This window comes from Amblyomma americanum, chromosome 2 (assembly GCF_052857255.1).
Source record: "Amblyomma americanum isolate KBUSLIRL-KWMA chromosome 2, ASM5285725v1, whole genome shotgun sequence".
Taxonomy (NCBI): Eukaryota; Metazoa; Arthropoda; class Arachnida; order Ixodida; family Ixodidae; genus Amblyomma; species Amblyomma americanum.
The window spans coordinates 223,389,765-223,402,468 of NC_135498.1; the positions used below are offsets into that span (position 1 = coordinate 223,389,765).

General features: G+C 50.5%; 2 pseudogenes; one reads left to right on the top strand and one right to left on the bottom strand.

Moving 5' to 3' along the window:
- The first annotated feature begins 4,814 nt into the window (after positions 1–4,814).
- On the top strand, positions 4,815–5,463 carry LOC144119477 (hippocalcin-like protein 1 pseudogene; annotated as a pseudogene).
- Positions 5,464–9,484: 4,021 nt separating this feature from the next.
- Positions 9,485–12,420, bottom strand: LOC144122195 (uncharacterized; annotated as a pseudogene).
- Positions 12,421–12,704: the final 284 nt, after the last annotated feature.

The window sequence follows — 12,704 nt, forward strand, 5'->3', positions numbered from 1 at the left end:
CCATAAAGTCAGCAATAAGATTCCAATAAGGAAGGGCGTCATGCAAGGAGACACAATCTCGCCAATGCTATTCACCGCCTGTTTACAGGAGGTATTCCGAGGCATGAATTGGGAACAGTTGGGAATAAGAGTAAATGGAGAATACCTAAATAATCTGCGATTCTCTGATGACATTGCCTTGCTGAGTCACTCAGGACGTGAACTGCAAATCATGATGAATGAGTTAGACAGGCGGAGCAGAACGATGGGTCTAAATACTAACATGGAGAACACAAAATTAATGTTCAACAGTCTAGCAAGGCAACAGCACTTCACAATCGGCAGCGAGAGCCTGGAAGTTGTAAAGGAATACGTCTACTTAAGGCAGGTAGTGACAGAAGATCCGGATCATGAGAGGGAAATAACTAAAAGGATCAGAATGGGGTGGACCGCATATGGCAGGTTCTCTCAGACCATGAGTGGCTGTTTACCAATTTCCCTCAAGAGAAAAGTGTACAACAGCCGTATATTACCGGTACTCACCTACGGGGCGGAAACATGGAGGCTAACGAAAAGAGTTCAGCTTCAGTTAAGGACAACGCAGCAAGCCATGGAAAGAAAATTGGTAGGTGCACCGTTAAGAGACCGGAAGCGGGCAGAGTGGGTGAGGGAACAAACGCGGGTTAATGACATCCTAGTCGGAATCAAGAGGGAAAAATGGGCTTGGACAAGGCATGTAATGAGAAGGCAAGATAACCGCTGGTCCTTAAGGGTAACGGAGTGGATACCAAGAGAAAGTAAGCGTAGCAGGGGCGGCAGAAGGTTAGGTGGTCGGATTAGATTAAGAAGTTGGCAGGCAAAAGGTGGATGCAGCTGGCAAAGGACAGGGTTAATTGGACACACATGGGAGAGGCCTTTGCTCAGCAATGGGTGTAAGAAGGGTGCTGCTGCTGCTGCTGCTGCTGCTGCTGATGATGATGATGATTATGATTATGAAGATATCCTAGACAAAATACAAGCAGCTCAGCCACAGAGAACTAGGAAGGAAGTACATCGTTTCTCGGGTTTACTGGCTTATATAGAGAGTTTATACCTAATTACGCGGACGTTGCAGAGCCGTTAGTGGGATTAACAAAAAAAGGAGGTAATAGTAAGGTAAAATGGACGCCCGTGCATGTGCAAGCCTTCGCAAGGTTAAAACAAATTGTGGTGCTACTACCGGTGTTGCTGGCTCCTAACATGGAACAAACATTTGTTTCGCGTACAGATGCTTCAGACAGAGCCCTCGGAAATCTGTTTTTGCAGGAACAAGATGGGTTCTTGCATCCAGTGTCTTATGCCAGTAAGAAGCTTAATAAAGCAGAGAAAAATTACTCCACTGTAGAAAAAGAATGTCTTGCTTTGGTATGGGCGGTGGAACGTTTTCCATCTATATTGTTGTGGGAAACCGTTGCCACTGCAGCCTAATCACCAGCCGCTGGAATATTTGAATAAAAGTAAGATGACGAATGGCAGAGTGATGAGATGGAGTCTGACACTACAAGAGTCTGATTTTAGCATCGAGTAGATTAAAGGAAGAGAAAATGTTGGTGCAGATTTTATGAGCAAAATGTCGGGCGAAAAGGTGCGGAAAACATAACAGTTGAGAAGTTGAGTACGACTAGCGAACGTGGCTGTACATTAATAGGTAGTGTTAATTTTGGTTTTGTGCGTGCACTAACATTTTGTATGCTGTTGCTGGAGATGTGATGGGTGGCAGGTGTATAAAATTAAGGAACTGACATTTGTTCTTATACAGGGCCTTAATGCGGTCGTCAGTGCAACAGTTGTGGTGGTGGAAACATTCGTTAACATGTGTGATTTTGAGGAGTGCTGCGTAAAGTGGTGAGGTGTTGTGTGGGGGTGGTTTCGTGTGCTTCAAGGACAGGAGACAGCAGGCTTCTGGAGAAAAAAATTCTTAAACAGAGAGGCCATTGTCACGAGCGAAAAGAAAAGAGTGATGAGTAAAATACTGGACCAAACGAAAGGCAGGCTAATTGGCACGTGGCACTTGAGAGAAAAAGAAAAGAGAAGAAAAGAGAGCGGGGGTGGCATTTTTGGAAGAGATGGAGAAGGTGACGAAGAAACCGAAAACGAGGCAGAAGTAGAAGAAAATGAAGTGGACGTATAAAAGGAAGGGTGGTGAGGTGCACAGGATGAGGAACGTTCTAGGTGCGGACGTTGGCACACGGCCGTCAGCTGCTGCAGGATATGTTCAACCGTAAGGCCTACTGACCAGGCGTGGTCCCCACAGGATGGTGCACTGGTCCTGTGGACCACGACGCTGACCCCGTCTTCGAAACGCGGGCCCTGTGTCAACGCCTCCGAAACGAAGACTCAGACAGCACCTGTTGCTACCTCCAAGACCTCGTCACCGGTGCGAGGACGCTCCAAAGCCGACATCCAGCTAAGGCGACGTGACAGCACCGACTCCCTTCCCCTGAGCCTACACAACACTCTTCTCGTGCATAAGCGCTGTTTCTTGAAACAAGATGCCACCCTGGTTTATGTCCGTACCCCGCGTCCGTGGTAGCGTGCGTACTACCCGCGTTTGGCAGCAACACTGTATGAGTGTGACTTCGTGGTTTACGCGTGAGCACCATTAATGTGGTAGGACTGCGGTGTTTCTGTAGAGTTATCTTGTTGTATGTGTAGTGCGCTGTTTTGTTTGTTGTTCAGGCATGTATAAGGTGTAGCGTTTGGAGTTTCCCCTTCGAAGCGTTCTGTCTGGTGTATAGACTTGCACGCACACAAAGCGCTTACCATACTACATCGTAAGCACACTTTTGTGTGACACCCTCTTTGTAGCTCTTTTTAAACTGAAGACCGCATTTCGCGCATTTTCTGCCTGAAATCATTCATGAAATTCGCAATTTCTCGAGGCATGACGGCAACAGAGAACCGACATCGCCACTTTTTGCTTTGCACAGCAGCAGCAGCAACAAATTTGCTGGAAACGGGATCTAGACCAGTACATCAACCTGTGCAGGAAGCACAGCGCCAGATTGGGTGCTCGGTGCTGCCGCTGCTGCCAAAGTGAACCAATTTAAAACCAGCAGCAGCTTTTCAGTTCGCGCGTCCGTCAGGCAGCCAAATACAGTTCCGCTTCCCCGGATGTCGTCCAGGTGACGCGTCAGCAACACGGGTAGGCACGTGCGACGAAGCGTTGCTTCTCCAGCGAGGGTAGAATGTCATCTGCGCGTTGTGTGCGCGCCTTTCAGTTGGTTCGCAGGCTTAGAAGCAACAATTTTCAAAAACTATCCGTATTGTGAATCTTAGGGAAGGAATAGAGGTAATGCGCCTGGAAAGACGTGACTGGTCGCTCCGTACCTTCTCCACTTAGGCAGTGTCCTTTGAGGGAATAGAGTTTGTAGGTCCTTGATTACGACTTTCACGACCCTACTGGCGGTAACAGAGTAGCGTTGCGGCCCACTTCCTTCCCTTTCCCCAATCCTGCTCTGCTTGTGTGTCTCTGTTCCCTCACTGGTTGAAGTTATGAACAATTAGTGTGCTCTACGCATCTGAAGATGCCTCCGCTATTTGCAAATAACAATGCGTGGTGTGGTGCGTAGGCCATACATGCATTATGCAGATTCGACGAGGTCGAATCGGGCTACACATATATAATTTTCATGCGGAGATTCTTGCCTTAGCCCCGGTGATTAAATGATAATTGGCGCCAAGTCAGTCAATCGCCATCGAAAATTTGTAATAATTGGCCGTTTAGAGCACTTAGATGGTGTGTAATACACGAGAAATTAAACAACAAAGCTATGAAGATGACCGGAAAAGCGACACACGGAACAGAAAGCGCTCGGTGTCTCTGCCAACTGAGCACTGTCCGAAACTTTTTTTAACGCGACAGCGTTACGGGCCCCGTGCCACAGAAAAGCCAATGTCGTCGGCGTCAGCAGCGATGGCTGCGAGCGAAAAATCCTGCTTCTCCCTCCTCCTCCTCCTCACAATGCACGCCACTGCCCCAAGAGATAGCGCGCAACAGCTGCGCCTACGGCTCGTCTCGTTCGGGCGCAGTGGGGCCGTGCGGGCACGCAGGAATCACGTGGTGAGCGGCGAACAACGAAGCGCACATCCAAAGCGCATTCACCACGAAGCTTGCGGCTTGCTGCCCACTCATTCGGCGCGGAAGCTATGCCGGCGTTCGTGACATCGGGTTTGACGAGAACGATGTGCCGACGAACTACGACTGCAACTTGAGTCCCGCGCGTTTCGGCAAGGCGCCCGGCAGCGCTTCTACGTAGTTTGCCGCTCCGCGCGTCCGTTTCACTGCACGTAGCAGAGAAATTAGTCAACGGGCAAGGCGTCGCGACGAACGGGCGATGGCGTTCCGTGGACTCCCTGGCAGTGCTGCAACACGCTGTCGCGTTCCACTATTAAAGGCGAAGATTAAGCGTCCTCCAATTTTTTCATTGTTGGGCAATTGGCAGTGGAAAAAAATTCTAAAGCTTTGAGCGATCCTAAAATACAGCAAAGATATGATCGGTCGCTGTTCTATTTTCTCTTCTTCCTAGTGGTGGAGCTGTTCAAATCTCATGATTTTTATCGAAGCATATGTTGAGCATTCAAGTAGACACTTCCGGCTCCGCACTATCGTGGTCGTAAGCCGCCGCCTGCTCAGCCTTCGGGACTTGTGCCCCCGCGAGCTAGAGCGCCCTTGTGTGTCTGTGTGTGTGTCTGTGTGTGTGTATCTGCTTGGACTTTATCCGCCGCGGACGCTGTTTGACCGTCGCACCGGCCCTACATTATCACGAATCTGGGCATCTCACATATGACTCATGATGGGCTGCTCAAACACAAAGGCTGTGGATCTGACCAATGAAGATCTCCAGTTCCTCAAGAAGCACAATGACCATGATGATGCCACAATATGCGACTGGTATGCAGGGTTCAAGCAAGACTTCCCGACAGGGAAGCTGTCTCGTGCAAAGTTTCTGGAGATGTACTGCATGTTCTTCACGACGGGCAACCCCGAGAAGTCCTGTGACCACGTCTTCCGCACGTTTGATGCGGACAACAACAGCCACATTGACTTCAAGGAGTTCCTGCTAACCATTGGTGTGACGGGTAGCCAGGGCTCGGAGGAGCGACTGAAGTGGGCCTTCCGCATGTACGACATCAACGGCGACGGCAACATTGACCGCACAGAGATGGTCAAGATTATCCAGGCTCTCTATGAAATGCTGGAGTCCGGTGCCGCCGCCTCCGATGAGGACACTCCGGAAGAGCGCACAGGAGCAGTCTTCACCAAGATGGACACTGATGGCGAAGGCAAGCTCACGCTACGAGAATTCCTCGATGGCTGCGTACAGGACCGGAAGCTTGCAGGCCTCCTCACAGCAAACACAACACTGCAGCTGGGAGAGCCTCAGTTGTGAGTGTGCTGTTGGATGCTTCTTCCTCCTTTGGTTCTTGTGCCTTTAGCCTTTTTGCCCAGATATGCCTTTTTTGTCGTTATTTAACAAGCTGTGTCACGTTTGTGCTGGTATTTTGTATACAAGCTTCATGCTATCTTGTCACATTCGTCATGCTATCTTTTCAACGCCTGTACACAAAGTAGAGCAGGTTGTAGTACTCGAAGAGTTGCTGAACACCTGCCTGGTCTCGTGTTGGGGTACAGGCAGCCTTCCGAACATCCATGAATTCCTGAACGGCGCTCTCATACATGGAACTATCTTCACTGTACTGTTCCATGATAAAGTCCTTGAATGGCTCCTTAAAGTTTATGTCCTTGGTATCCTTGAGGCCCAGAGGGATCATTGGCACCACCTATGACTGGTTCTCACTCTGGTAGATTTGCACCGAACTGTTGAGCTCAGCCAGCTGCTCCTTAAGCAGCTGGAGGTTTTAGTTGAGCAAGCTCAGTTCCAGATCCACTGTTTCACGGAGCTTCTTGTTCGTGGTAGCCTTGAAGAGCTTTTCAGCTCCATCGCGCGTCGTCATCTGTTTGATGATTTCGTGGTTGATCTTGGAGCGCCGGTACTGCAGCTTGCCTCGGCACGTGGCAGCCCGGGAATCCGAGCCACCTTCAGCCATGGAACGAGCCGACGGCAGAGGCTGCTGGAGAACATACACGATTAGGCGATTATTCAGATAGACACTTCCGGTTCCGCACTATCCGGAGTCTCATTATGAGGCTCAGTCATGTAATGGATATCCCTAAAAGAAAGATTAAAAAATTCATAACTATGACAAACAGGGTATGGACTACCATGTAGCCGAACTAATTAACCCACACAAATTTGATATTGACTTCAGCCAGGTAATCAGAGCTTTTAAATACATTTTAGAGTCATGAACAAATTACAAGTATAACTGAACCTCAGTATATGGCTATCATGCTGTCGGTGACTGAGATTCTCTTTATTGCACTACACAATCTAAGATAAGGCTCAATCCTCCAGGTGATATTATTAAAAACTTTTACTAACGTCTTTTTTAGTTTTTGGCTTGGATTCTATCAAGTGTTAGTTTCGGTTGTACGTGGCTGTATCCGTACCCTCCTTCCTTAAAAAAAATTTTCAGTGTATTTGTGTTGTATTGCTGTATTGTATTGTTCAATTGCTGTACTCCTTGTGTTGTATTTGAAAGTGCGGAAATATTTTTGTGCTATTGTAACAGCGTAAAGGATTTATCTGAAGAAAATGTGATTCTGCTCCTGAAGGCTGTAAACAAGTGCGTGGGGGCTAAGGCCTCGTCAGGCTTCTGAGCCTTTAGCCTTACGCTACCCGCAGGGATAAACTGTATTGCTTGCTGCATAATACAGTTACTTACTTAAATTCCGATTATACCATTAATGCCGATATTATACAATTAAGGCCGATCATACTTTTAAAGCCGTAAGTTTCACCAAGCCTGCTTTAATCGATGTTCTAGCTGCAGAACGTGCGGCCGTATTCTGTACCGCTCTCAATCATGAAACGCTACTAAAATGCTCACAATGCCGACACATTGCCCGCTCCTATTGGCCGGCCTTGGCAAATGATTTTTGCGTCACCAGCGGCTGCTATTTATTTAGTGAACACGGCTGAAGTATTGACGTTGCGCATCTAATTACGCAGACTTACAATTGAGAGCGAAAAACGTAGCTCTTAAACCACTCGAAATCTTTGTGAGCGAAAATGGCGGCTGTTCACAGCGTCTAATACGCGGGTGGCCCCACGAGAAGCGGTGTAGTGGTGTGCATGAACACGAGTTTGAAGCGCGGGACGAGTTATTTCAACGCTTCGACTTAGGAAGGAGACTGCAGATTGGCTGTGCGACGAACTCGCTGTTGAATTGGGAGGTGTGTGGATGAGTGCCCTCTCAGTGGAGCGGCAGGTGCTGTGTGCGCGGCGCTTCTTCGCCACCGCTGGGTTTTAAGGCACCGCAGGAAATGAAGAAAACGTCGGCGCAGCCCAATCGACTGCGAACAAGTACTTGCGGCGGGCGGCGGAGACTAGTGTCAACGCTGGGTGGGCCCGATTTGGGCGTGTGTTCGCTTTCCGCGGAGATCTGAAGAGAAGGCGGCGGCGAAGGAGGGCTTCATTTGCCTAAACTTTCGACCCGGCGGCATCCCCGGCGTCATCGGGTATGTCGATTGCACACTCATCGCCATCAGGGAGCCGCGAGGCAGCGCTACGAACAAGCCGCAAGGGGTACTACGCTACAAACATGACAGTGAGTATACCTCGGCTACTGTTTTTGACCGCATGAGTTCGGTTACTAGTGTGGGCCTCGGCAACAGGAGTAAGTTCGCGCTGTGCGCGTTTTTTCTCAGATCTGTGGAGTGAACATGTGCATTCTGGCCGTGGACACGCGCTGACTCGGATCCTTCCACGACGCGCTCGTCTGGCGGCACTCAAAAGAGGAGGAAGGCCGGCTGCGCGACGGGGAGTTTTTCCTGGGTAACGGAAAAAAAGCAGTGTCAACGTTCGGGCCACCTCCGTCGCACATATTGAGCTCCACCACTATGCATTTACCCTTATCTGCTAAACCTACTAGTTCAGCCTGGCTAGTTACACCTATGCAATCACGTTACAGTATGATACAGTGTATTGTCACCCTTTTGTTTATAATTGCAGCAGAAACATAGGACACATATAACATTGTTGAGATACTTGGCTAAGAAACCACTGCAAAATGCACCTGACGGCCCTTGTGTCGTGCAGGCAATCATAGCACATCATTTGTATTAGTGTAGTAAAGTCAGCGCGAACCGCGCAGCATCTCGAACAATGGTCGGCAGTGAACAACAACGTTTATTGCCCAGAACCGCGATTATATACCCTCTCGTACTGAGAGGGTTACAGAAGAGGGAGAGAAGCATGAACGATAGGAACTCAGGCCAATAGGGGGGCGTGCGGCTGCCTTCGCTGGTCAGCACAAACCAAACAATTACAACATTTCTCCTCCCTTAAAAGTGAAACCGCTGTACCGGTTTTCTTATTCTGGTCGATCGTCTGAGCGTGGGCTGCAGGGGGTCAGTCAATCCCGCCGGAACCACTGGACGCTCCGTGATTGCTGGAGATGGTACTTCACTCTGGTCGGCTGCTAGCGGCTGAGGGCTTTGTTCTTGTTCCGACCCAGTGGTACTGGGCGTATGCACAGGTGACAGATCCGCACTGGTCACCTGGTCAGGACCGCCTTCTAACTGCGCTCTTGCAGTGGCCTCTACAGACGCAGTCCCTGGCGTAAACTCTTGACGACGGCGGACTTGGTCGACGTGGCGCTGCACTGCTCCGGTTGGCGTGTTCACTGTTACCATTCTCGCCCCCGAAGTGGTCTGTACCCTCCCAGGCACCCATCTTTTGCCGGTGCCGTAATTTCGCACGTATACGCTGCTGCCTGGCGAGATGGTCCAGTCGTGAGCGTCCGACGACGAGTCCACAGCTCTGGGTGGGAGACATGTGTCTAGTCGGGAACGCAGCTGATAGCCGAGAAGCATCTCGGAAGGTGACCTTCCTTCTCTTTGGGCGGTCCGCCTGTAATTGAATAACAACCGCATGAGGTTATCTTCCAGCTGTCCGTCTCCCATTTTCCGCAACCCGTCCTTCACGGTCCGAACCGCTCTTTCTGTTGCTCCGTTAGATTGGGGATGGAAAGGCGCAGTGCGCAGGTGCACGATATTGTTTTTCGATATGAAAGTGGCGAATTCTTGACTTGTGAATTGTGTGCCATTATCGGACACGATTGTGCGTGGCACGCCAAACCGGCAAAACATGCTCCTTAAGCATCGGATTGTACTAGCTGTATTTGCGTGCTGCAAGGGTACTGCTTCAATCCACTTCGTGTGGGCATCAACCACTATTAATATCATCTTGCCTGCTAACGGGCCTGCAAAATCGATGTGTATACGAGACCACCAGACCGCTGTCTTTGGCCAACTCACTGGTGGGGCTGCCGTAGGCATTGGCAGGCTTTGCACGCAGTTGCGGCACTGCGCAGACAAGTTTTGAATGTCTCTGTCCAGGCCTGGCCACCAAAATAATGACCGCGCGACTGATTTCATTGACGAGGAGCCCTGATGCGTTTCATGTAGCAGCTGCAGCATCCGTTCCCGCGCTTTCCGCGGTATCACCACTCTGTTGCCCCAGTAGATCAGACGGTGAGCCAACGATAGCTCCAGCTTACGTTCAAAAAACGGCAACAAGTCTGGCGCCATTCCTTTAGTGGTTTGAGGCCATCCATGCAAAATGAAGTGCGTGACACTGGCTAACATCGGGTCCTTGGCCGTCAGCTCCTGCAATTCGTGCGTCGTCACTATACCTTCTTCCAGGGATTCCAATGAAAGGACATATTCCGGCGGTTCACCATCGGTCCCCGGTTCCATAGTCGGCGCTGGTAGCCTGCTGAGGGCATCTGCTGTCAGCAGCTGTTTCCCTGGCACGTACTGTAGCTTGTACTGGTAGCCACCCAAGAATAGCGCCCACCGTTGAATTCGCGCGGCAGCCATCGGTGGCGTCTGGCGGTCAGGTCTGAGCAGTCCCAGCAGTGGTTGATGGTCGGTCACCAGGGTAAACTGCCGACCTAGAAGATAGTCACGAAAGCGAGAAACGCCAAAGATGAGGGCTAGTGCTTCTCGCTCCAGCTGCGAGTAGTTTTGTTCTGCTTTTGTAAGTGTTCTGGAACGGAACCCAATTGGCCTGTGCTCATTTCCTATCGAATGAAACAGCACTGCGCCCACACCATACGGAGATGCGTCACACTCTAGTTTCAGCTCCTTGTTAGGATCAAAATGCACGAGAATTTGTGCATTTTTGAGGCTTTGTTTAGCTCGCTCGAACGCCAACTGCTGCGGCTGTAGCCACTCCCAACGGCTTCCTTTTTCCATGAGCCGATATAACGGGCTGAGCACAGTCGACATATTCGGCAGAAACCGTGCGTAGTACGTGAGCATACCAAGGAACGAACGTAGCTCGCTCACGTTACTCGGGCGCGGGGCTTGCATGATGGCGTCTACGTTCTTTTCCATAGGGTGTAGGCCTTGCCGATCGATACGATGCCCGAGGTAAGTCACTGAAGGCTGCCGGAACTTGCATTTGTCGGCCCTAAGCTTGACACCATGCTCTCGGAATCGTTCCAACACTTTCTTGAGCCGCGCTTCCTTGTCCCCTTTGCCTTCTGACACTAACACGTCGTCAAGGTAAGCTTGGACGCCTGGTAGCCCGCCGAGTACAGCGTCCATCTTCCTTTGAAATATAGCTGGGGCAGAAGCTATACCAAACGGGAGTCTGTTGTAACGAAAAAGTCCGCGATGTGTGTTAATGATACAAAGTCCGCGTGACGCTTCGTCAAGGGGCACTTGGTTGTACGCGTCCTTCAAATCCAAGGTGCTAAAGTATTCACCTCCATTTAAGTTTGCGAACATGTCCTCGATCACTGGAAGAGGGTAATGCTCGATATCACAGGCAGGGTTAAGCGTGACTTTGAAGTCTCCGCATATTCTTACGGTGCCATCTTTCTTCAAGACAACTACGATGGGCGTAGCCCATTCTGAATGTTGCACAGGAGATAAGACACCAAGGGACAATAACCGATCAATTTCACGAGAGACCTTATCACGGAAAGCGTAAGGAAGTGATCTGGCCTTACAGAATTTCGGTGTCGCCGTTTCCTTTAGTTTTAGGCTGGCTGGCGGTCCCTTGATGAGCCCCTGGTCTATCGAAAAAACATCCTTATACTCAGCGAGCAGTCTGTTCACCATGTGGTCACTCGGCGTGTTTCCTGTTGTCGAATCCGGCGCAGTGAGTTCTTCCATCGTAACACCCGTCTTGCCAAGTGCCGCAATCAGATCGCGGCCGCATAGACTCGGTCCTGAACAGTCAAGCACCACGAGTGGACAGGTTACAGACACGTTCTTGAATTGCACCGGAAGTTCAAGTTCGCCAAGCACCGGCAGTTGTCCCGCGTAACATGACAACTTCACATGCGGCGATTTCAAGCGTGGCCACTGCGCTCTGTGTCGGTCGTAAACGTTCCGTGATATGACGCACACCGGGGATCCTGTGTCCACTTCCATGTCTAGATCTATTTCCCCCCACCGAAATGTGCGGCGTAACGGTGGTTCCAGGCCGTTTTTCCTACCAGAAATTAGCGTCCAGATGTGTGCCTCATCCTTGTTCTCGTTTCTAGACGCGGTTTCAACTATCAGTGTCTTGACACTCGCGGTTCGCCTAGCAGCATTTTCATCTGTTCTCGCCCTGTAGCATTTCTTCGCCAAATGACCACGTTGCCTGCAGCGGAAACACCGTGCGTTAGCCCAGCGGCAGGCGTTATCATCGTGCTTCGTGCTTCCACATCGTCCGCACTCTTGCGCTGCCCCGCTGGTATCTCGCGACGAAGAGCGATGACTGGCTTGCATTCTTAGCACCGTTGGTGGTGCTCCACTGATATCGTTTGCATCGTTCTCGGCTGTTTCTGCTGCTATTTCCAGCGCTTCGGCCTCCTCCAGCGTCAAGTCTTTCTTCGCCAGTAACTGCTTGCGTAGGTTAGTTGAGCGTACACCGCAAACAATTCTATCCCGCAGCATTCGGTCTAGCGCACTCCCAAAGTTGCAGCCGTCTGCTATGCGCCGTATTTCGACCAGAAATGCGCGCACTGCCTCACCCTCTTGCTGGCAACGGGTGAAAAATTTATAGCTCTCCGCTATCTCGTGACGCTTCGGGTCGTAGTAGCTGTTTAAAGCTGCGACTGCTTCATCATAGGTGAGGGAATTCGGTGTCCGGGGTGCAATCCGTCCCGCTAACACTTGCACCGTCTGCGTGCTGAGTGCTGCCACAAGCAAGGCTCGCTGCTGCTTTGAGTCAGTAATAGCATTGGCTTCAAAATATGCTTCTGCCCTTATAAGGTACGCTTTCCACTTATCTGACGTGTCGTCGAAGGTCGGGAGCTGCAGGCTGGTCATAGTTCTCGTCTGTGCTTCAAGTTGCGACAGGCTGTCGGCTTCAACTTTTACCGCATGGGTAGTTTCCGCACTCGTCGCCACTGTAGTAAAGTCAGCGCGAACCGCGCAGCATCTCGAACAATGGTCGGCAGTGAACAACAACGTTTATTGCCCAGAACCGCGATTATATACCCTCTCGTACTGAGAGGGTTACAGAAGAGGGAGAGAAGCATGAACGATAGGAACTCAGGCCAATAGGGGGGCGTGCGGCTGCCTTCGCTGGTCAGCACAAACTAAACAATTACAA